Here is a 23,432-nt window from a genome sequence, read left to right as displayed (position 1 = left end):
AGGGCTCATGGTACTACCGCGGTACTACCGCTGCTACGACAGGAGCTAGACCAGGCCTGAACCGCAAAGGCTGAGGGCGGTACTGCCGCTGACCCGGTACACCGCTCCCCCTTGTGGTACTACCGCAAGGCCGGATTGGACTAGCCTGGGAAGGGCGCGGATGAATAAAAATACATCCGTGCCTACTTCCGATGAAAATCAAACAGTGGAAATATCCAACACGGTACTACCGCACATGGCATGCGGTACTATCGCGCAGAGAGCGGATGTAAAAAATTACATCCGCCCCTACTTCCACTCATGTTGCTATGCCAGACTAGGACTCACGGTACTACCGCGTGCATGGGGCAGTACTACCGCGTAGGGCCCGGATGTAAAAAATTACATCCGCCCCTATAGCCGCACGAGCGGCTGAGTCTGGTCTGAGGCCATAGTACTACAACTCCTTAGGAGCGGTACTATCGTGGGCACCTACGGTACTACCGCAAGGGCGTGCGGTACTACTACGGGGGCCTGCGGTACTACTGCATGCCTCAGAACAACAACACTAGGAATCCTTCTCTTTGCATATATATGAAGAAAACGGAGGATGCTCCAAAGCGCAAAGGGAAAGGCGGTGCAGAGGGAGTAAACGTGTATGTGATGATTCCACCCGAACCTTTCCAACGCGGACCCCCTCTTAATAGTACGGACTCCCTACGACTCAAATCCATCGAAAAGAAACGTAGAAAAATGTCGTCTTCAATAGTCTTCGAGGGGCACCAAACCGTCTTGTGCCTAGTGACGAAACGTCCAAAATACTCAAGGCACACGAGTAGTCCGCAAAAGCATTGTCATCAATCACCAAAACACCTTAGGGATAAATATGCCCTTACACCATGGTGATGAAGCTTTCGATCCAAGGTCGGATCTTTCCCAGGGGGGGGGGGGGAATGGTGAGGAGCATCTCACGATCATCCCCATGGACGTGCCTACTTCTCCCATGACACCACTTGGACCTATGACAAGAGCTCGAGCAAAGGCTATCAAAGATAAGGTGAACTCGCCCCTCTTCAAACTCCCACTCCCTACTTATGAGACATGGCTACTACCTCATGCGGAGACCCTATGTGTGATCAGGTGTTTGGAGGAGAGTCACGGATCAGCTACACCCAATGGACAAGACGGCGAGGACACCAAGTTCAATGGACAAGAAGAAGGCCCGCTCGAAACTCCTAGTCTTTGGACGACCGACACCGACCGGACGTCCGACGCCTGGAGGCTCCAAATGACCAGCCAAGTCCCAACCTTCGCACACTACAGCGGCTGGACGACGGACGCCGACCGGATGTCCGACACCTCCCAGAGCCCGGACGACCGAGCCTCTTCGGACGACCGGCACCACCACAACCGAGCCAAAACATCGGAAGAACGGAGACTTCTGGACGACCGGACGACTGACCCCGATCGGACGACCGACAATCCCTGACCAGAGCCGAAACATCGGACGCCCGATCTGCACTGGACGTCTGGACCCTCGTGAGCCTTCGGACGACCGGTGACCGTGAGACGTCCGACGCCTGTGCGTCTGCCCCTGTGTTGGGTCGAAGCCACTTACCCTTTCGTCCTCTTAGACTATAAATAGACCTCTCCCACCTCCTAGCTAGGGTTAGTGTTGTGATAGCTCATTTGTGAGATAGAGCCTCGCTCATCCATCCGGATCTACTCCATTGCGAGGGACTGACACCTCTTCAGAGAAGATCCACTTGGATTCAAGACCTCCTCTCGGAGAAGACCATCATCGAGACCTCCTCATGGAGAAGAACCGGTTACCCTATGTATCGTCCCTTGTTGGATTTGGATCTTGTACCCTTTTCTGTTCCAAGGATCTAGCGCATGTGTGACTTTATTCTTGTTGGTTGAGTCTTCTCTCGTGTTTTTCCCTCGTTCCCCTCCTCGTGTTCTTCGTGTTCTTGGTAGATTTCCCCTCCAAACGTGAAAGATTGGCCTCTAGGGTTCTACCCTACATCACCTATGTATCATCCCTTGTTGGATTCGGATCTTGTACCACCTTGTGTCTCGATGATCTAGCACATGTGTGACTTTATTCTTGTTGGTTGAGTGTTTTCTCGTGTTTTCCTCTCATTTCCCTCCTAGTGTTCTTCATGTTCGTGGTAGGAATCCCACCAAACGTGAAAGATCGGCCTCTAGGGTTCTACCCTACATCATCTTGGTATCATGAGGCACGTTGATCACGTTCTTGGAGCCCCTACCCTTTGTTTTCTACCTTGATTTTGTTGTTTTTGTCCTAAATCCAAAAATCTCCACCAAAAATAGTCCCAATTTTTTTTGTGATTTGTTGGTATGTTGAAATTTTGTTGGATTTGATCCATGGATTTGTGTTGCCACATGTGGATCTAGCTTTCCCCCATCCTCTCCACCCTTTTCCATCCACAAAATTGCAAGGATTTGACCTCTCCACCTTTCCTCTACCTCGAAAATGAGCTGTTCATCTCGTGCCCGAAATCGCCTAGGCACCGGACGACCACTGACCACCGGACATCCGGCGACCGGACGACCGTTCCCCACCGGACGTCCATTGAACCCTGACAAAACTAAAAAAATTCAGTTCGGCCACCACCACCTCTCCACTTTCCACCACCTTTTGCAAACGCCTATACCACCACAACTTTCCACAAACACCACCATCGTTCACCAATACCACCTATGACGATTTTGACACATTTTGGTCTTTGAGAAATTGAGTTGTGGTTCCCGTGTCCTATTGTGTTTCGTCTATATAGGTACGGTTCGACATCAACATCACCATCGCTCATCTTTGCAAAGGAGTCATCATCGCCAAGGATGGTAACCTCGATGACATCTTTGTCATTTCCATGCCATTGCATTGATAACCACATAGCCTTACTGTTGGGGATATACCCCGCGGTATGACCCGACCGGACTTGGCGGCTCACCAGAGACCCGACAGACATTTGACGACTCACTGGAGACCCGCCCGATCCTCGGAGACCTATTAGTGACCCGGCGGGCAGGTCAGACGATCGACAAGACTCAGGCCCAGAAGGCCGGCTCATGATATGTTGGGCCGGCTTAAGAGAAAGGCATAAGGAATATTCTCCTACAAAGGAAGCAAGACTAGGACTCCACTTGTAATAGAGTAATCCTAATCCTACTAGGACTAGTCATGTAACCCGCCCCTTCAACTTATATAAGGAGGGGCAGGGCTCCCCAAAGAGGGACAAGCAAAATAATCTCAAGGGCTAGACACAATGAAGAGGAGAGCCGGCTTACCATCGACTCTCTCATGATCATAATGAGACCTAGCCACAAACAACATGTAGGGCTATTACCGGATGATGTTTCCCGGGGCCCGAAGCTGTCTAAATCCTTGTTTTGTGTGTTGCATCTCTCATCCCGATCAACCCTTCTCAAGCTACTACATAATGTGTTGGCCTCGCGACTAAGTCCTCACACTAGGACATCTGCCGTGACAATTCCACGACAGTTGGCACCCACCGTGGGGCCTGCGCACGGTGGTGTTGAGTTCTTGGAGGGTTTTTTTCAGGGATAGAGGGATACACAATTCGTCGGATTGGAAAGAGTCGAAAAATTTGTTGTGTTTTGTTATCAGATTGTTGATAAAACACTTTTTGAGCCGGCAGTACAGGATTGAGAGATATAATGTATGTCGATGTTGTGGTTGTGCGATCTACTACGCGTGGAAGTCACTCAAAGGCTGCAGCCGTCTTTGCTGTTCCGCCGAGATGTCTAGATAGCGCCACCACTGGTCGCTGAGACTGACTGGATTTTCCGCTACAACACTACCCCAAGGCCAACTCGAACTTCTACTGTGCGTCTGCATCACTGTCAAACCTGGCTGCGGCATCCGATCCGTTGGGTCGCTTTGGTTATTTTAGGTACAGCTGCCCAAATCCGAAGTGATCAAAGACAGCAAAAACACGCGTCACGAGCACCATCTGTTGGTATAGTAGGCAATCAGGCCCATGAAGTCTCCAGGTCGACTTAGCACATACACAGGGATCAAGGGTCCAAATGCCGATCGATACAAAAAACAAAGTCTGATGGATTTCCTAGGTCCTGCACATGAAGAGACATCAACTAGTATAGACAAGCAGTGTGCACACGCACGTCCTCCAGGGCAAGTCAAATTAAAAGGGGGAAAGGACAAGCCAAGTACTTCCACTCAACGTGGAAACCAAAAAGAAGAAACAGAAGAGGATAGCTACCATACTGGTCTGGACACTTGATCGGACGAGAGTTGTTACACCAAATCAACTACGACCTAGACTCTGCCGCCACGACTGCACATCGCTGGCCTGTTTTCGCCCGAGCCGGCCTCCGCTGGCAAGCGGCACTTCGTCCTTGAGCCGGCCTCTGCTAGTGCTTCGCCTGTAGGCTATGTCAGCGCACTTCACCAAGCCGCCGCGCTGACCCGCCTCCGCCTCGAGTTCTATCACCGAGTCACCATAGTCTCACGCTACTCCAGCGATGACTCGCCTCTGTCGCTGCAACTGGCCCACTGGGACACTTCCGCGGTGTCTGCCTCTGCTGCAGCTACCTCGCCGTGTCTATCTTTGAGCCGCCCGGCCGTCTCAGCTGCCTCGTCTCGCTCTAAGTGGGTTCTGCGGCGACCGCCGTTGCATCTACGGCTCCGTGCAAACTGCCTCCGATAGGCCTTGACCCATCTCCCTCGGAGAACCGCCGTCACGCCTCGGAGCTGCCCTCGTGTAAGCTCGCGGCCGCTGCCCTAAGTCACCGTGTTGAGCCGCCGTCGGACACGCAAGGCCAGCCTCGCCACTACTCTGAGCTGTCACTTGCTATTGCTGCGCTAGACGGCATTACCCAGCAAGGCAAGATGTTGTTTTTTTATATATTCATGGCCGCTACTACTCATGAGAAAAATTGCAGCAGCACACGCCTGGACAGTTGTTACGCTCTACACGGACACACAAAGGGCATCAGTTGAAAGAGATACGTTCTATCTACTCAAGCCCCGAGTAAATTAAAGGAAAAGAGGAAGACGGCCATAGTGGGAGGTACTACTTAATCAGACTTACGCCTAGGCGGTTATCTGACGTCTGACCAGCATTATCTAATGCCAGCGTCCGTGTTCATTTGGCAAAATATACAAGGTGCTATCCTTTCTATATATCTTGTCAACATATATTACATTGTTTGAGAACAATTACTCTGGTTTGTAATATTTTTCGCAGGACCATTATTCATTACAAAGGTGTGGCAAAGGGGTACGCGCCAACATTATTTTTGCATTAGCGCTTGTCCGTGTCGTGACGCATGATGAATATATGTACAAACCGCCACCTCTGCGGCCCAATTTACATCAACAAGACGCGAATTGACTCGCCATTCACGCGGTTTAACAGCGCCTGCAATCAACTTCGTCCGTCCGTGCGGCTTACCACGCCTGCGATTGACTCGCCCATCCGCGTCGCCTCACAACGCCACAAACAACTCGCCCGTCCGTCCTCATGGCCGGTTCACGCGTCAGCACCAGCTTACAACACGGAGGACAACTCGCTCGTCCGCACCGGCTTACAACACCGCGGGAGGCTCATCTATCTGCTCTCGCGGCTGACTCGCCCGTGATTAACTTCAGCTTCACCATGGTGATCATCAGCTCTGCGACGGTTAATTTCCGGCCTATCAGGTGAAATCCACCCGGTATATTTTTTTACATATTGCTTTTTTTTAAAGGAGCAATTACCCTAGTTTGCAAGTTTTCTAAATGCAGGGCAAGCTGTCTACTGCCAAAGGGACAACGTTCCGCTGTTTAAATCCAATATCCGGTTAAGGATCCGGCTCAAGGGAAATCTATCTCCCACAAAGCTCTGAAGCTTTCAATATCCGGCTCAACGCCTGGTTCAAGAAGAATTCATTACTCACAAGTTCGAGTTCTCAGAAAAATTAAAGGGACCAAAGAGAGTCTGTTGCAAAGCACAACTCAAACATAGGTACCCTGCTTCAATGATCATTTGGGGGCTTCTAGTTCAAACATAGGTTGTATTCGAACCAAAGAGAACATAGCTGTCGGTACCCTTTTGATCGGTACAATGCCAAACTCACTAGGGGGCTTCTTGATCGTATTCAAATCATAGCTTAACCCCTTTTGGGTCTGACTTTGATCGTATTCGAATCAGAGTCACTAAAAAACTCTCAAGGTCATTTGGGGGCTTCCTGTTCAAACATAGGTCGTATTCGAACCAAAAAGAACATAGTTGTCGGTACCCTTTTGATCGGCACAATGCCAAATTCACTAGGGTGCTTCTTGATCATATTCGAATCATAGCTTAACCCCTTTTGGGTCCGACTTTGATCCTATTCGAATCATAGTCATTAAAAAACTCTCAAGGTCATTTGGGGGCTTCCTGTTCAAACATAGGTCATATTCGAACCAAAGAGAACATAGCTGTTGGTACCCTCTTGATCGGCGTAATGCCAAAGACACTGGGGGTTACATGACCGCATTCGAATCCTAGCTTAACCCCCTTGGAACGGCTTACTGATCGTATTCGAATCAGAAGCCTCACTTTTTCTCTCTGTTTGGCTTAAGTTTTTTGAAAACAGTCTTTTGGGTTTGTCTTGAGACTTTTTGCTCGTATCTGAAGCATATATGTGGTTTCAATTAACCCGGCTTGACTTCTGATGATAAGTCGCCAGCATATGACAATCATAAACATTTGGAAGTTTTGGCTTCTAAGGATTGGGTTATCACCCTTACTGAATAGGTATCATAAGCTGGCAGTACGATTCAATATCACAGGTATGATATTTTTTTACATGATTAAGTTTAAGCCGGCCCTGGCTTTTGACGTTAAGTCGCCAGGGCATATGTTTTTTAAACTCTGTGCAGGATTTGCAGAACTATGACTTGTATAAATGCTTAAGACCAAGCTCATCATTAAAAATTGATGCATCAAAATGATTATCCGTTCTGGATTTTCTCAAAGGCTATAAGCCGCCGGGTTATAAAAATTCCGGCTTACAATGGAGGTGTATTAAATCGCCATCGGCCAAGAGTCGTCGGGTATTTAAACTCCGGATTTACTTGTCAACAGATAAGGTATTCAAAGTCGCTTTGGCGCAATGGCTATTATTTTATCAGTGGATATGATTTATTCTACAATGGAAGGAATAGTCCCGAGTCGCTGTAGGCTTACGACCCGGCACTTGGGGGCTACATTATTCAAATTGAGATTACATCAAGTATGAAAGTCCCATGTCACTGCCAGCATGCACCATGGCACTTGGGGGCTAATGCAAAGTCATTTTTTAGCTCAACTTATTGAAGACCCGACTCATCACATTGTAATGAGCCGACCCTTGGGGGCTACCAATTGCTCCTGTTCAAAAATTCAAGGTACACGATTTAACTCCATTATATTGAAAAGGTCTACTACTCGGTTGATAGAGTACAAAGCTCTTAACCTTGTGGATGTGGGTTCAAGCCCCATGGTGGAGATTACATCATATGATGTTATTATCAATGAATTATACACAAAAGTTCCTACTCATTATTGCATAATGACCCGGCCCTTGGGGGCTACACTTGTTGAAGTTTTTATGAGCATAAGGCAATTACAAGTTCCAGGTTGCTGCAAGCATGACAACCCGGTACTTGGGGGCTACAGGTGATATACATATAAGGGAGAAAAATATACAAATTCTCAGTTTTGAGCAGACCAGATTGACCCGGTGTCTGCAACAACCATGACTCAGTGTCACCAATAATTATGACTCAGGGTCGACAACATTTATGACCCAGTGCTATCAATATTTACAAGACGACAATTTTGGCAACTATAACTCGCCAGCCTCTACATCCTTAAACCGGCAAATCACCAGATGAATCTTGAGTCCAATATGTTTATTAAGCCGGAGCTTTGGAAACCGACTCAAATGGATTATTTCTTATAATATTTCCCTACGAGAAACTAATGTCAGCAAATTGATTATGAAGCTGGTCTATTGACCCAGATTTTTTCAGAAGAAGTATCTGGTTTTTGCATTGATAAAGTTGAAACATATCTGCTAAGGAAGATTTGCTATGAGATCATGGACATGTATATATCAACAAGGAAATGACAAGGACTTAATGATGATCAAATGTCGGCTCAGAAGAACCTTCGACCCGGCGTATTATCTATCAAAGTTAGTCTTGTTTTGCAGGATAAGTTTACCATGGATAAATCCAAGATAAACCGCGGGCTAATGTTGGGGATATACCCCGCGGTATGACCCGGACGGACTTGGCGGCTCACCAGAGACCCGACAGACATTTGACGACTCACTGGAGACCCGCCCGATCCTTGGCGACCTATTAGTGACCCGACGGGCGGGTCAGACGATCGACAAGACTCAAGCCCAGAAGGCCGGCTCATGCTATGTTGGGCCGGCTTAAGAGAAAAGGCATAAGGAATATTCTCCTACAAAGGAAGCAAGACTAGGACTCCACTTGTAATAGAGTAATCCTAATCCTACTAGGACTAGTCATGTAACCTGCTCCTTCAACTTATATAAGGAGGGGCAGGGCTCCCGAAAGAGGGACAAGCAAAATAAACTCAAGGGCTAGACACAACGAAGAGGAGAGCCGGCTTACCGTCGACTCTCTCATGATCATAATGAGGCCTAGCCACAAACATCATGTAGGGCTATTACCGGATGATGTTTCCCGGGGCCCGAAGCTGTCTAAATCCTTGTTTTGTGTGCTGCGTCTCTCATCCCGATCAACCCCTCTCAGGCTACTACACAGATGTGTTAGCCTCGCGACTAAGTCCTCACACTAGGCCATCTGCCGTGACAATTCCACGACACGTACCTTTTACGTTGCTTACCCATCGAGACAAGCCTTTGAGTATTGCCGGCAACGTGACTTGTGCACATTAGTGATCATACTCCATAGCATACATACCATATCATAGTGGTGCATATCTTGGTATCATCTTTTGTGTCACAAAGTTGTCACCGCATACACAATTGCTATCTTGGTTCGTGAAGTTTTGCATGAGAAAAGAGCTCAAAAGTGGAAGAGCCAAACAAGCTTTTAAGAAAAGAGGGAAAGATAAGCAAAGCGCTCATAAACAAGAACCATAGCATCATACTACTTTAAGATTGTCATATCCGATCATCTTGAATCATACCACCGGTATACCATACATATAGCATACTTGGGATAGGAGTCGTTGCATTTTTGCCTAGTAGGTCGTGCACAAGTTCCATATCCGCCTATTGTGAAATCGTGCTAGCGTTTCTCTAGTGTAGTGCAACAAGAGCATTTTCGTGGTCTCCACATTTTGGCTCATTCTTTGGTTGCACAACCCCACTTATCTATTTGCGTGTGTATTTCCGTATAGCATACCTTGCTATTGGAATACTTTTTGCATTTGCACATTTGTGAATCTTTTCCAACATTATTGAAGCTCACTAACGATTGCATCAAATTTTGTGCCACCATCCTAACCGAGCTCCACCATAAGCTTTTACTTGTGTAGGTGTGAGAACTGACAAGAATTGGTACCAATTGTGCTATTTCATTGCCCACATTTGAGTGACCATTGATCCATCTTCAACATCGGTCAAGGTACATTTGGTATAAGTTCTTCTCCTTCTCCCACTCACATATTTGTTTGAAATGATGGATAGGCCAAGTTCTTCTACCAACCCACTCTTCATTGAGCAAGACGATGACATGTCATCCTACGTCACCAAGAGCCACCTCTTCGGTGCACAACGAGTGTTGCATCAAGAGCAACAAGCAATGAACGACCGCATCGACAATCTCGCCACTGACTTGCGACTCTCCGAACAACGAACAAGAGACTACTTTGACAACAAGCTCGATGCTCACAAACATGAGAACGACGCAAGAATGGACGAGATCCGTGCCTTGTTGGTGAACCAACATTCTTCCACTTCTTCATCTTCAAGATGGAGCAGCTCAAGTCGACAAATCGACGACACCTTCTCCGGCTCAAGTACACCGACATAAAACACTCTACGTCGAGCCGCACGTCAAGACTGTCATGCATCTCGCAACCCTCTACATGGCTACCATCAACAAGAGCAAGTCTACGATCAAGCACATCGTCTTCGTCAACACCAAGCTCCTTTGGAAAAAGTTCAAGAATGACAACGTCAACGTCTACCAGAGGAAGAGTGAGCACGACAACATCAGGACGAACAAGACGCCGAGGCTGAACGTCAAGAACAACGACAACGTGAAGCACAAGCTCTTGAGGCGCAACGTGCCCTTCAAGAATCAAGTCGAGCCATTGCCAAATGCAACCATGATCGGTGTAATCAAGAGGAAGCACTTCACGAAGAAATCCACGAGCGAAACTACCAACCAAGAGTTCATCATCAAGTTCCTCAAGCTCCTCCTCAAGCTCGTCAAGCTCCTCCACAACCTCAAGTTCAGCAAGAGCAAGTTGATTATGGAAATCCTCCATGCCAAGAGCAACATGAGGTTGATAATCTTTTACGTCAAGGGCGTCATCATCACCCTCGACCCCAACACAATGAAGATCAACGATACGGCAAGCTAAAGTTCACCATGCCCAAGTTCAATGGAAGCAATGATCCCGAAGAGTACCTCTCATGGGCATTGAAGGTCGACAAAATCTTTCATTCGCACAACTATGAGGAAGAGAAGAAGATCGCTATGGCATCACTTGAGTTCCAAGACTATGTGCTCATATAGTGGGAACAAGTCCTTGAGCGCCAGAAGCAAGAGGGGAACCACCAATCACCACTTGGGCTCAAATGAAAGATGTCATGCGAGCACGTTTTGCGCCCACCTACTACAACCGCGATCTCTTCAAGAAGCTCCAACTCCTCAAGCAAGGAAAAAGAGTGTTGAAGAATACTACAAGGAAATGGAGATAGCCATGATTAGAGCCAATGTCACGAAAGATGATGAGCAAACTATGGCCCGTTTCTTGAATGGCCTCAATCATCCCATCAAGAAGATTGCTGAGTTCCAACCCTACTCCAACTTCATTAAGCTCGTGCATCAAGCTACCAAAGCAGAACGTCAAGTGCAAGATGAGTTCAAGTACACCAAGTACTCGTCCAAGAGCTTCGTCTTCCCCAACAACCAAGCTTCAACAACTCCTCCAACTTCTACCTCAACCAAGCCATCTACAAGCAACGACGACACGTCGAGCTACAAGAAAGCTTCGACAACCTCAAGTCATCCTCCTAATACAAGCAACTTCAAGCCACGCGCTTCATCATCTACTCCAACTGATGAGACCGTCAAGACAAGCTCCTTCAAGTTTTTCACTTGCGATGGACGAGGCCACAAATTCTATGAGTGCACCAACAAGCACACCATGATCCTCAACGACGGTGGAACCTATGACTCCATGAGTGAAGAGGAAATGGAAGCCATTGAGAAAGTGGCCATGCACCAGTGCGTGAACGAATATGAAGATGACCAAGTCTTTTTTGATGAGGATTCGAGCCCCCCTCTCGTTGTCTCCAAAGTTTTGAATCTTCAACATCAACAAGACGAAGACCAAAGATGCCACATCCTCCACACAAAGGCCGGCATCAATGGAAGGTCCGTTAAGGTCATCATCGATGGAGGTAGTTGTCACAACTTGGCAAGTGAAGAACTATGCTCCAAGCTACAATTGGTTAAGATGAAGCACACGCACCCCTACAAGGTCCAATGGCAAAGTGATCCCGACACTATATGAGTTGAGCATACGGTCCAAGTCTCCTTCAAAATTGGAGCATATGAAGACACTTTGGAGTGTGATGTCGTCCCGATGTTCGTTTGCCACCTCCTTCTTGGTCGACCATGGCAATTTGACCGCAGTGTCATCCACAACGGGCGCACCAATCACTATAGCTTCAAGATGAAAGGGAAGGAATATGTGCTACGACCTATGTCTCCTAGTCAGGTGATCGCCGACAAGCAAGCCACCCATCATGGAGAAAAGAGTGAGAGAGTGATCCACCCAAAAGAGAGTGAGAGCCACAAGCCAAAATCGAGTGCCTCCACGATGAGCGACAAGAAAAACTTAGTCCTATTTACCACCAAAAGTGAGATGAGAGAAGTGTGTGAAAACCCATCTAGTGTTATGCACTTTGTCCTTGTGTGCAAAGACGAGGCACCAAAAACTAACACCTCTGAAGATCTACCTTTAGTGTTGTCTTCTCTTTTGCAGGAATTCCAAGATGTTTTCCCCAATGAGCTACCTCTGGGACTACCTCCTCTATGAGGCATTGAACACCGAATCGACCTTATCCCCGCAGCACCTTTTCCTAATAAGGCTCCCTACCGTGTCAACCCCGAGGAAACTAAGGAGATCCAATGTCAAGTGCAACAACTAATCGACAACGGTCAAGTACGTGAAAGTTTGAGCCCTTGTGCCGTTCCGGTCATACTTGTTCCAAAGAAAGACGATACTTATGGAATGGTCTCCGTTTGCCGTCCCATAAATGCTATCACAGTTAGATATTGTTATCCTATTCCACGCTTAGATGATATGCTTGATGAGCTTAGCGGAGCCGCCATTTTCTCTAAAATTGATCTTAAGAGTGGCTACTATCAAAAACGCATCCAAGAAGGTGACGAATGGAAAACTGCATTTAAGACCAAATTTGGCTTATATGAATGGCTAGTTATGCCAATGGGATTATCCAAAGTGCCGGGTACTTTCATGCGAGTCACACACTTTGTTCTTCGTCCCTATATTGGTGTATTTGTTGTGGTCTATTTTGATGATATTCTTGTCTTTAGCAAATCCCTCAAAGAGCATGTCAGCCATCTTAGAACTGTGTTACAAACCCTTAGGAAAGAACGCCTTTATGCTAATGTGGAAAAATGCCTTTTTGGTGTTGACAAGCTTGGTTTCTTGGGTTTTGTTGTGTCATCTAAGGGCGTTCATGTAGATGAATCTAAAATAAATGCTATGAAAACTTGGCCCCAACCAACCAACTTGCAACAAGTGCGTAGTTTTCTTGGTTTAGCGGGTTTCTATTGTCGCTTTGTGAAGGATTTTAGCACCATTGCTTCTCCTTTACATTCTTTGAGTAAAGAAAATGTGCCATTTGTTTGGGGACCATCACAAGATACCGCATTTAATGAGCTTAAGAATTTGCTTACTCATGATCCCGTGCTTGCTTTACCAAACTTTGACAAACCCTTTGAGATTAATTATGATGCTAGCGGTAATGGCATAGGAGGCGTGTTAACACAAGAGAAGCGCCCCATAGCATACTTTAGTATGAAACTTTCCGGCTCACAAGTCAATTATCCCATCTATGACAAAGAGCTATATGCTTTTGTGCGAGTTTTGCGTGAATGGGAACATTATCTTCACCCTCATGAATTTATCATTCATACTGATCATGAAACGCTTAAGTACTTAAAAGGCCAAACTAAGTTGAACAAGCATCATGCAAAATGGAGTGAATTTATAGAGTCTTTTCCTTATGTCATCAAGTACATCAAGGGCAAGGAAAACGTAGTGGCGGATTCCCTCTCCCGCATATGCACGCTCGTCACTAAACTTGAATTAAATGTTATTGGCTTTGAGCACATAAAATACTTGTATGCGAATGATCCTACCTTTGCTACTCCTTATACTAAGTGTTTGACGCATACATCTTGGGAACGATATTACATCAAGGATGATTATCTTATGAGAGCTAACAAACTTTGCATTCCCGAGTCTTCTCTTCGTTTGCTCCTTTTGCAAGAGGATCATGGAGGCGGACTCATGGGACACTTTGGACGCGACAAGACATTCGCCACACTCTCCAAGAAGTACTTTTGGCCCAATATATTCCGCGACGTCTCACGTTTCACCAATCGATGCTCTACATGTCGCAAAGCTAAGTCAAAAGCAATCCCATGGTCTTTACATGCCTCTTCCTATTCCTTATCAACCTTGGGAAGACATTAGCATGGATTTTATACTTGGTTTCCGTAGAACTCTTAATGGAAAGGATTCCGTGTTTGTTGTTGTGGACCGATTCTCTAAGATGGCACATTTCATTCCATGCAACAAGATAGACGATGCTTCACATATTGCCAATCTTTTTTGTAGGTAAATCTTGCGACTTCATGGAGTGCCTAAAAAAATTGTCTCAGACCGCGACGTCAAGTTCTTGAGTTACTTTTGGAAGACTCTATGCGGCAAGCTCGGAATCAAGCTCTTATTCTCTTCGGCATACCATCCTCAAACCGACGGCCAAACGGAGGTGACGAATCATACACTCTCCACTCTACTTTGCGTGTTGATCAAGAGGAACATCAAGGACTGGGAGGAGTGCCTACCCATCGCCGAGTACGCCTACAACCAAGCAAGACACAACACTACTAGCAAGTCCCCATTCGAGGTCATCTACGGTTTCAACCCGTTGTCCCCATTGGACATTCTACCTCTTCCACTACAAGAGTGCACCAACATGGACGCGAGTGCATGAGCAAGCTACCTCAAGAAGATGCATGAAGATACAAGGAACACTCGAGCGCCAAGTACAATAATTCGCGACCAAGCTCAACACCGACAAGCAACCCATGATATTCAACATTGGAGATCTCATATGGCTACACATTTGCAAGGACCGCTTCCCCAATGAACGCAATTCCAAACTTCTACCTCGAGCCAATGGACCCTTCAAGGTGCTAGCACGCTACAACAACAACGCTTACAAGATCGACCTCCCACGCGACAAGTACAATGTGAGCGACATCTTCAATGTCAAGGACCTCTCGCCATACCATGGTGATGAAGCTTTCGATCCGAGGTCGGATCTTTCCCGGGGGGGGGGGGGACATGATGCGGAGCATCCCAAGATCATCCCCATGGACGTACCTACATCCCCCATGACACCACTTGGACCTATGGCAAGAGCTCGAGCAAAGGCTACCGAAGATAGGGTGAACTCGCTCCTTTCCGAACTACCCCTTTCTACACATGAGTCATGGCTACTACCTCAAGCGGAAACATTATGTGTGATTAGGTACTTAGGAGAAGGCCACAGAAGAGCTACATTCAATGGCCAAGACGGTGAGGACATCGAGCATGAAGGCCAAGAGGAAGAAAAAACCGAAGATGACACAGCCACCGGATGACCGGTCGTGACCAGACATCCGGCGCCTGAAGCCCAGCCTGCCCAAGTCCAAGCCGTCACATGCTACAGCGAGCGGACGTCCGGCCCGGACTGGATGACCGACCTCATCTCCCAGCAAGCGGACGACCGACCCGCACCGGACGACCGACAACTGCACACCCGTAGAGAAATTAGCAGAAGTCCGAAGACACCGGACGTCCGGCACCACCATCACAGAACAGAATCAGCGGAAGACCGACGACTATCAGGCGTCCGGCCGTTCATGAGCCACCGGACGACCGGTCCCCAGCGGACGTTCGTTGCCTGTGTGCCCGCAGCCTCGGGCTGATGCCCTTGTACCCCTTCACTTCAGGCCCCATTTGTACTACGACTATAAATAGACCTCTCCCACGTCCTAGCTAAGCTCAGCGTTGTGATAACTCATTTGTGAGATAGAGCCTCGCTCATCCATCCAGATCTGCTTCTCCGAGAGAGACCGCGCCTCTACGGAGAAGATCCTTTTGGATTCAAGGCCCCTAACGGGAAGAACTCAAGACCTCCTCTCGGAGAAGAACCGGTTACCCTATGTATCGTCCCTTGTTGGATCCAGCTCTTGTACCACCTTGTGTCTCGATGATCTAGCGCATGTGTGACTTAATCTTGTTGGTTGAGTGTTTTCTCGTGTTTTCCTCTTGTTTCCCTCCTAGTGTTCTTCGTGTTCGTGGTAGGAATCCCTCCAAAGATGAAAGATCCGCCTCTAGGGTTCTACCCTACATCAAATCTCCTTCCTCTAGAATAAGAATAAAGTTGAAGAAAAAATGTGTTGGAGTTTGTTATCTTGCCAGAGATCATTCCATAGAGCAGACGTGTAGCGACGCGACCCAAATGGATCAAGTCTCTGTGCTTAAGTGTCATCCCTGGATCGGTATGCTGACACACACATTACTCGAGGATTTATAACAGAGTGCAATCACATGTAAAAAGTAATGTAAATACTATTACCTCAACCCATAGCGGAAGTAACAACAAAGTTGTGGAGTCCCAACAACACCAACGGCAAACTTGAGTGTAGACATCGTAACCCTAACATATCATTTACTCGTCGTATGATTCCTGCAACATGAGATGTTGCGGATGGGGCTTGCCTGCTCCCCGGGTATGCTCCCATTGGTGCTCTGCACACACCATTTTCTATCCAACGGTTGCCACGTTTCCTCCTCCTGGCGTTCCTTTTTCTAGCGAAACAAAAAAGAAATTAGATCTCATATTTTCATGTCCGTTGTACTTCTCCTCTCTCCCAGCACGTATCTTCCCCATTCCCTTCAACACTAGAGTCTCACAGAGGCGACACCCCGGACGGTGGAGGTAGATGGACGGGGCAACCCCCTCGTCTCGATCTCCTCCCCAGCCGTGTTGTCCGCTTCTCCTTCTCCTCCCATGTCCTCCCCTTCTATTTTCCTTTCATCGCCTGGGTCGCGGCCCCGACCGGGGGTTGTCTGGCAAGTGGAACATCGGCATCAAGAAGTTTCAGTATGCTGGCTCATCACCACCACGGTGGCGCCACCCATGTCCAGACGCTGTGCCTCTCCCGTTGCAAGACCACCTCGATTCGGATGAAGCCGTTGGACTCATCCGTCGTTCGTGCCCTCGTGCGCGTGCGGACAAGGCGCCGCGTTCCTGCTCTGCCTCGGCCTGGACCTTGCCGAGGCGTCGCCATTGTATGATGACATTCAATTGCTCTACAGACATTACGAATTACTAAAACAAACACCTGACTAAAATCATTAGGATCATACAGGTGACGTACCTGCAAAGTGTGCTGTAACCTGTAAATGGAACTTGGGTTAAGCTTTTGGATATTGCTGCTGCTATCTCACAACTAGGAGATGAGCGGCATATCTCAAATCGTACTCTCAGATCCCCAACAGCTGCGTCGACCTGAATTGCACCACTGGCATGCAGCGACAGAGAAATGCCATGCATGGCATCTGACTACAGCACCGGCGAAGGTCAGCGCCGTTGTGCCGGGTGCTTGGGTCGACCTTCCGCTCTCCATGGTCGTCCCCGTCCACCTCTTCCACTAGCCCGGCCACCACCGGGGCACCGCCTAGCCTGACGACATCCATGCGGCTATGCTCGATGTCGCGACCTCGCGCTACAGACCGGCGGTTGTGGCAGCCTAGTTCACAGTCATAGTGTCATCCATGCTTCTTCACTCGGGGAATCAGAAGGGAGCGGCGATGGGTATAGATAGAGGTGGTTACAACACTAGCTCACGGCCGTTCCATGCTTGATTTGGAGTCGGCAAGATGGGATAGGGGAACAAGAATACGTACGCGAGGAAAATACATGGAGTTTTGCTTTTGTTTTTGCTGTAAAAGGAATGCGTGGAGAGGGAAAATGTTGTAGCCATTAGATTAGTAATAGATGAAGAGGGAGCACGGATGGGAGTACCGAAGGGGAGCAGGCAAGCCCCGTCCAAATGTTGCAGCCATGTAGGTCAGTACATTGAATGTACTCGCAATTTCACACCATAGAGTAAAAATGAATATATCTATCTCTATATGCATATTTGGCTGGTGGAGGTTCTAAGTTTAATTTTGCATAAAGCTAATTTTTCCCTACAACAAAGGAATAAATTTTATTTTTACTACCAAGTTTATGCCAATATTGAGAAGGTTCCTCCAACTCAAATCCCAAAATTACCAAGTATAAATAATAACCCAAATTTATTGATTAAATAGAGTGATGAGATCAACAAATAATTCACTTCCAGATACTCAAATTGTCCATAACCGGGGACACGGCTAATCATGATTAGTTTGTACACTCTGCAGAGGTTTGCGCACTTTTCCCCACAAGACTCGATCTCCTCCGTTGAATTCCTTGCACTGCCTGATGTTTGAGAACTGGATGATCGATACATAGTCTTTCCAAAGAGGCCCCCTTAACCGATAGATAGGCCGGTACACCTATAATCCCCCGACATCTGCTAGCATATCATGGAAAGGTTTCTCACAACTTACTCAACTATGCCAGAGCCCATAATGGCTTGTGGCTGCACACGGAAGTTTCTAGGCATGCAATATCACATGATCCCTTTGAGCCTGGGTGGCATTCCGTAGGGTAATCACACGGGTACTCTGGGATTCCCTTCGGCAAGCACTGGTTTCTCCAGGTGCTCGGGCAAGCCACTGAGTTCTCCAGGGTGCCCCAACCATTCCACCCAGATGTGTGTTAATGTTGCCACCTTAAAAATTTCCCTTAATTATTATTTCTCTCACAACTTGCATGAATCTCACATACAAATCCCCGTCTACAAGCATGGCTAAGCAATATATGACATAATGAATAATCCCAGTGTGTTTCAAGGATCATAGGTTCCTACCTCATGAACTACATAGCAATGCCCAATTCCCAATCCTACTGATGCAATCTTTGAGGGTGAAACTAATGCATAGTAAAAGCTAGATATTGAAAAATATGATCAAAGTGTGAACTTGCCTTGTACTGTTGATGAAGATTCTCCGCACTCATAATTCCAGATAGTTCTACTCATCACACTCCGATCAATCTATCGTAAGTAAGCAATTTTATCCACACATAAGCAATCACTCAAAGACCCAAAAAAATGCAAAGGAAGGTTGCAAAAACTCTAAAAGAACCAAATCAAATTACTTTGCAAGATCAGATCCTAATTTCGGTGAAAAATTGTGGTGATGGCTCAAGATGTTAGATTATGCCTAGGGATTCAATTTTAAAAAAGGAATCAATTGAAAAAGCGCTACAGTTTACAAGACATGATCAAGTGAAGCTTCGAGTTCAAATTTGAATCGTTCAAATTTGAAAAAATCAAAAGTTGAAACTAATGATGCTACTGGATGTAGGAAGTCAATATGAAAATGTAGGAAAAATAATTACTAGATTGAAAATAACGGATCAAGTAATTCAACATAGCATTGAATCTGCTTAGACTGTTGTGCAACAACTCTTTGGTACACTAGTAGAGTAACTGGCTAAGATCAAAATTATATTTTGAAAAGATGACACTAATTGTGCGAACGGAATTATTACTTCAATACGAATCCGATACAGTTGGGTTCATCAGAAACGGAGGTACGGATAAAAAGATATGATCGAAACAAATTTGAGTATAAATCTGAACAAATTTCGAAATTTGGAAGTTGGAAAAAGTTTATTTGATAGATTTACTAGATAGGTGGAATCAAGACGAAAATATTGGCGTTGGTTTCGTCTAATTTGGATGAACAAGTAAAAAGTTATGGTTATTTGAAAAATCAGGGTCGAGCTATTTTAGGAAGAAAAAGAGCTATGGCTAAAGGAATTCTACTCTTAAAATGTAAATACTGAGACTAATTTATAAATCTAATTATTCTACCGTACACTAGTCTAAAAATAATAAGCTATGGAAATATAAAAAATACAAAGAAAGATACCTTTATAAGATAGAGAAAAGACGACTGAGGCGAGAGGAGACAACTTCCAGAAGTCCCACCGGAGAGAAGAAAAATATATTTCTTTTGTGAAGCTAGTCAAACCAAAATATTGATTTAACCCGCAGTGCATGAATTTTGGGGTTCTATGGTTATATATTTATAGGTGGAAAGAGACTTAGGGGCTATGGAGATCCAAAAAGAGAGAAGAAGCCATCTAGCTACTAGCTATGGACCCGAAGGTCTGAAGTAAACTACTCACACTTCATCGGAGGGGCTATGGTGATGATGTAGAAGCCCTCCGTGGTGGATGCCCCCTCCGGCGGAGCTCCGGAACAGGCCCCAAGATGGGATCTCGTGGATACAGAAGGTTGCGGCGGTGGAATTAGGTTTTTGGCTCCTGTTCTGATCATTCGGGGATACGTAGGTATATATAGGAGGAGTACGTCGGTGGAGCGTCAGGGGGCCCACGAGGTAGGGGGCGCGCCCAGGGGGGGCGCCCTCCACCCTCGTGACCGCCTCTGGCACTGCTTGGAGTAGGGTCCAAGTCTCCTGGATCACGTTCGGTTGGAAAATCACGTTCCCGAAGGTTTCATTCCGTTTGGACTCCGTTTGATATTCCGTTTCTTCGAAAAACTCTGAAATAGGAAAAAAACAACAATTCTGGGCTGGGCCTCCGGTTAATAGGTTAGTCCCAAAAGTAATATAAAAGTGGAAAATAAAGCCCAATATAGTCCAAAACAGTAGATAAAGTAGCATGGAGCAATCAAAAATTATAGATACGTTGGAGACATATCAGGAGGCAGGGGACACGATGTTTTACCCAGGTTCAGGCCCTCTCGATGGAGGTAATACCCTACTTCCTTCTTGATTGATCTTGATGATATGAGTATTACAAGAGTTGATCTACCACGAGATCGTAGAGGCTAAACCCTAGGAGCTAGCCTATGATGATTATGATTGTTCTCTCCCTACGGACTAAACCCTCCGGTTTATATAGACACTGGAGGGGGCTAGGGTTATACAGAGTCGGTTACAAAGAAGGAGATCTAACATCCGGATCGCCAAGCTTGTCTTCGACGCAAAGGAGAGTCCCATCCGGACACATGACGAAGTCTTGAGTCTTTTATCTTCACGGTCCAATAGTCCGGCCAAAGTATATAGTCTGGCTGTCCGGATACCCCCTTATCCGGGACTCCCTCAGTAGCCCCACAACCAGGCTTCAATGACAATGAGTCCAGCGCGCAGATTGTCTTTGGCATTGCAAGGCGGGTTCCATCTCCAAATACTCCAAAGTAGATTAAGGATCGTGTCCGGCTCTGTAAGATAATTTCCGCACACCACCGTAGAGAGCATAACACTTTCCAAATCTAATCTGCTGACAATTTTTCACGGTGTGTCCTTACGCCGCGGCCTGGCTCAATACAAACCAGTTTTTCTCAGCCTGCCACGACATGCACTACAAGGCGGTTTTATCGGCACACCTCGTCGAAGCAGAGATCGTGTTCCCCTTATTGCGTGATTCCCATCAATACGGGTGCGGGCAACCCCACTATGCCTGTTGGTATAACCCCGTGTTTTTAGGCAAGTCCCAGACGGTCACGTTGGGGACGCTTGATATTCACCCCCTTTATAGAGGGGCCGAGGCCTATCCCTCTTTCCTACCACACTTGCGCCTTTCCGAATCTCGAGTTCCAACACCCGAAGCCCAAGCTTAGGCACTTCGGATCTTCAATCATGTCCGGATCCAACCTTCAAGGCTGGTGGTTTACCTCCTCTGTCACAAAGGAGGACATTGTGAAGCTTAGGGAGGTCAGATATCTCATCCCTACTCCCGAGCCCAACGAGAGCGTCGTATTTGTTTTTCACTTCCTCCGTGGCTTAGGCGTCACCCTCGATCCCTTTTTGAGGGGGCTCATGTTCTATTACAGGCTAGACTTTCATGATCTAGCCCCGGACTCCATCCTTCACATCACCCTGCACTTCGGCTTATGGCTCAAGACCTTCAATGTAAAGCCGGAGGTGATAGAGGGGCGACACGCGGAGTGCGGAGGCGCTGCAATAAGCAGAAATGCCGATGCCCCATGGCTAGGGGGATTCTTCCCGGAGGTGTCCGATCTATGGCAGTGGAGGTGGTTCTACATCACGGCTCCCAGAGGCACAAAGTGGGTGGCTGCCCCCGACTTCTGCTCGGGCCCTCCGCCCCTACTGGCGTCGTGGGCTAACGTGGGACTGGATTGGGGGCCTGCTAATGACGTACCAATATTGCAGAGCCGCATTCGGGAGCTTCTTGAGAGGGACATTAGTCTTGTCAGTGTAATTCAAGTAATGCTAGTTCAACGGATCTTGCCGTGCAAACGTTGGCCACTCCGGATGTGCGAGTTCAACCCGAAAGGTCCGCAAAGTATTCTACACTTCGTTGGCATGACGCTCGAAGGGATGTGTAGGTTATTCTTCGGACCACAAGTAAAGTGTCCGGACATCACCGAGGATGCAGGCCTGAGCTGCAACCGCCCAGATACCCAAGTAAGTAACCTAGAAGCCGAACACTTTGTTTATATTTGTCACAATATTATTCTAAAAACCATCCGCGGCCAGGATTGGCTTAGCAAGGCGGAGAGAATCAGGTGTCCGGCACCACTTCCCGAAGGCTCGCCTAGTCCTGCAATAGCCAGGATGCTTAGTCGTGTGCTAAGTCAAGTGCCCTCGGGGAAAGACGAAGGGAAGAAAAGAGAAGTAGAGCTTCACACATTGCACATCCAAACCGGGGGAATTACTATCTCCATGAAGGAGGATAGTCGGGGAGGGGAATCTAAGGTCTCCTCTCCCCGCGGGAAGAAGAGGGCCGCCTCAGAAGACTTGGAGACGGAGGTGCCTAGACAAGGGAAGAAAACTTCACCATGGGGCCCTGCCCCGGAGGGCGTCCTCATCGCGCCATGCTCGCAAACAGGCAAGCCCTCTGCCGAGCTATAAGTTAATCGTAAATACAAAGCTACTGCTTCCTCCTCCAAGAACAATAACCAGGATCCATTCTTTGCAGTCCGGCTAGTAGCTCTTCTCGACAGAGTTCATCTTCGAGGGATCTTCTTCCGAATATGATGGATAGTGAAACCCCACCTGCCTCTCCGCCTCGTGGGGCAGGCGACCCCGAGGTGTCATCACGGAGGAGTCCAGATTCGCTGAGGCTAGAAGCTAATACTTCGGCCACCCTGAGCCCAGAGCGTTCGGCTCCCACGGGGGGCAATAAGAAGGGTCTGGCACAGTCCGGCGACCGGCCGGACACGCTGACGGACCTTCTGGAGCAAGCTTCTCTCTCAGAGGATCACCGTTCGTTAATGGGCATGGTGCTTAAGAAGATTTCATCCGCCACAAGCCGGTTGAATGAAGCTTTTATGAGCCTGCTCAAAGGCTTTGAGGTACATAATGAAATACGTAATTTTTTGGTTGTACCGCGCATGCTAGGTGTGCTCCGTATAGATAGTAGCCCCTGTTACTCTAGTTGCCAGCCCTAGGCGGCAAATGGAGGATCACACTCTTAATTAATGATCGCACTGCATTAATGCGCAGGTGGCAAAGGGTCCGGCGGCAGACCGGACCACCGAAGTCGCCGAACTGAGGCGACAGATTGAAGTTGTGGACGCCGACATTATGCTTGTGAACGAGCGGCTTAACAAGTCACAGGGTATGTGCTCTGTTTTCCTTATTTTTATAGGAAATATTAAGAGGAACATAATGTTAATGTGATATGCTTCGACTGCAGATGGAGCTGCTGCCGTGGAGGCCCTGAGGGCGGAGCTTGCCCTAGCCAAGGAACAAGCCCGGGCTAGCAATGCGGCTGCCCTAAAGGCGGCCGAAGATTTGAGA

The sequence above is a fragment of the Triticum aestivum genome, chromosome 6B, assembly GCF_018294505.1.
Source record: "Triticum aestivum cultivar Chinese Spring chromosome 6B, IWGSC CS RefSeq v2.1, whole genome shotgun sequence".
In the NCBI taxonomy this organism is placed as follows: Eukaryota; Viridiplantae; Streptophyta; class Magnoliopsida; order Poales; family Poaceae; genus Triticum; species Triticum aestivum.
The sequence above is the reverse complement of the archived record's forward strand: the minus strand, read 5'-3'. Positions refer to the sequence as shown.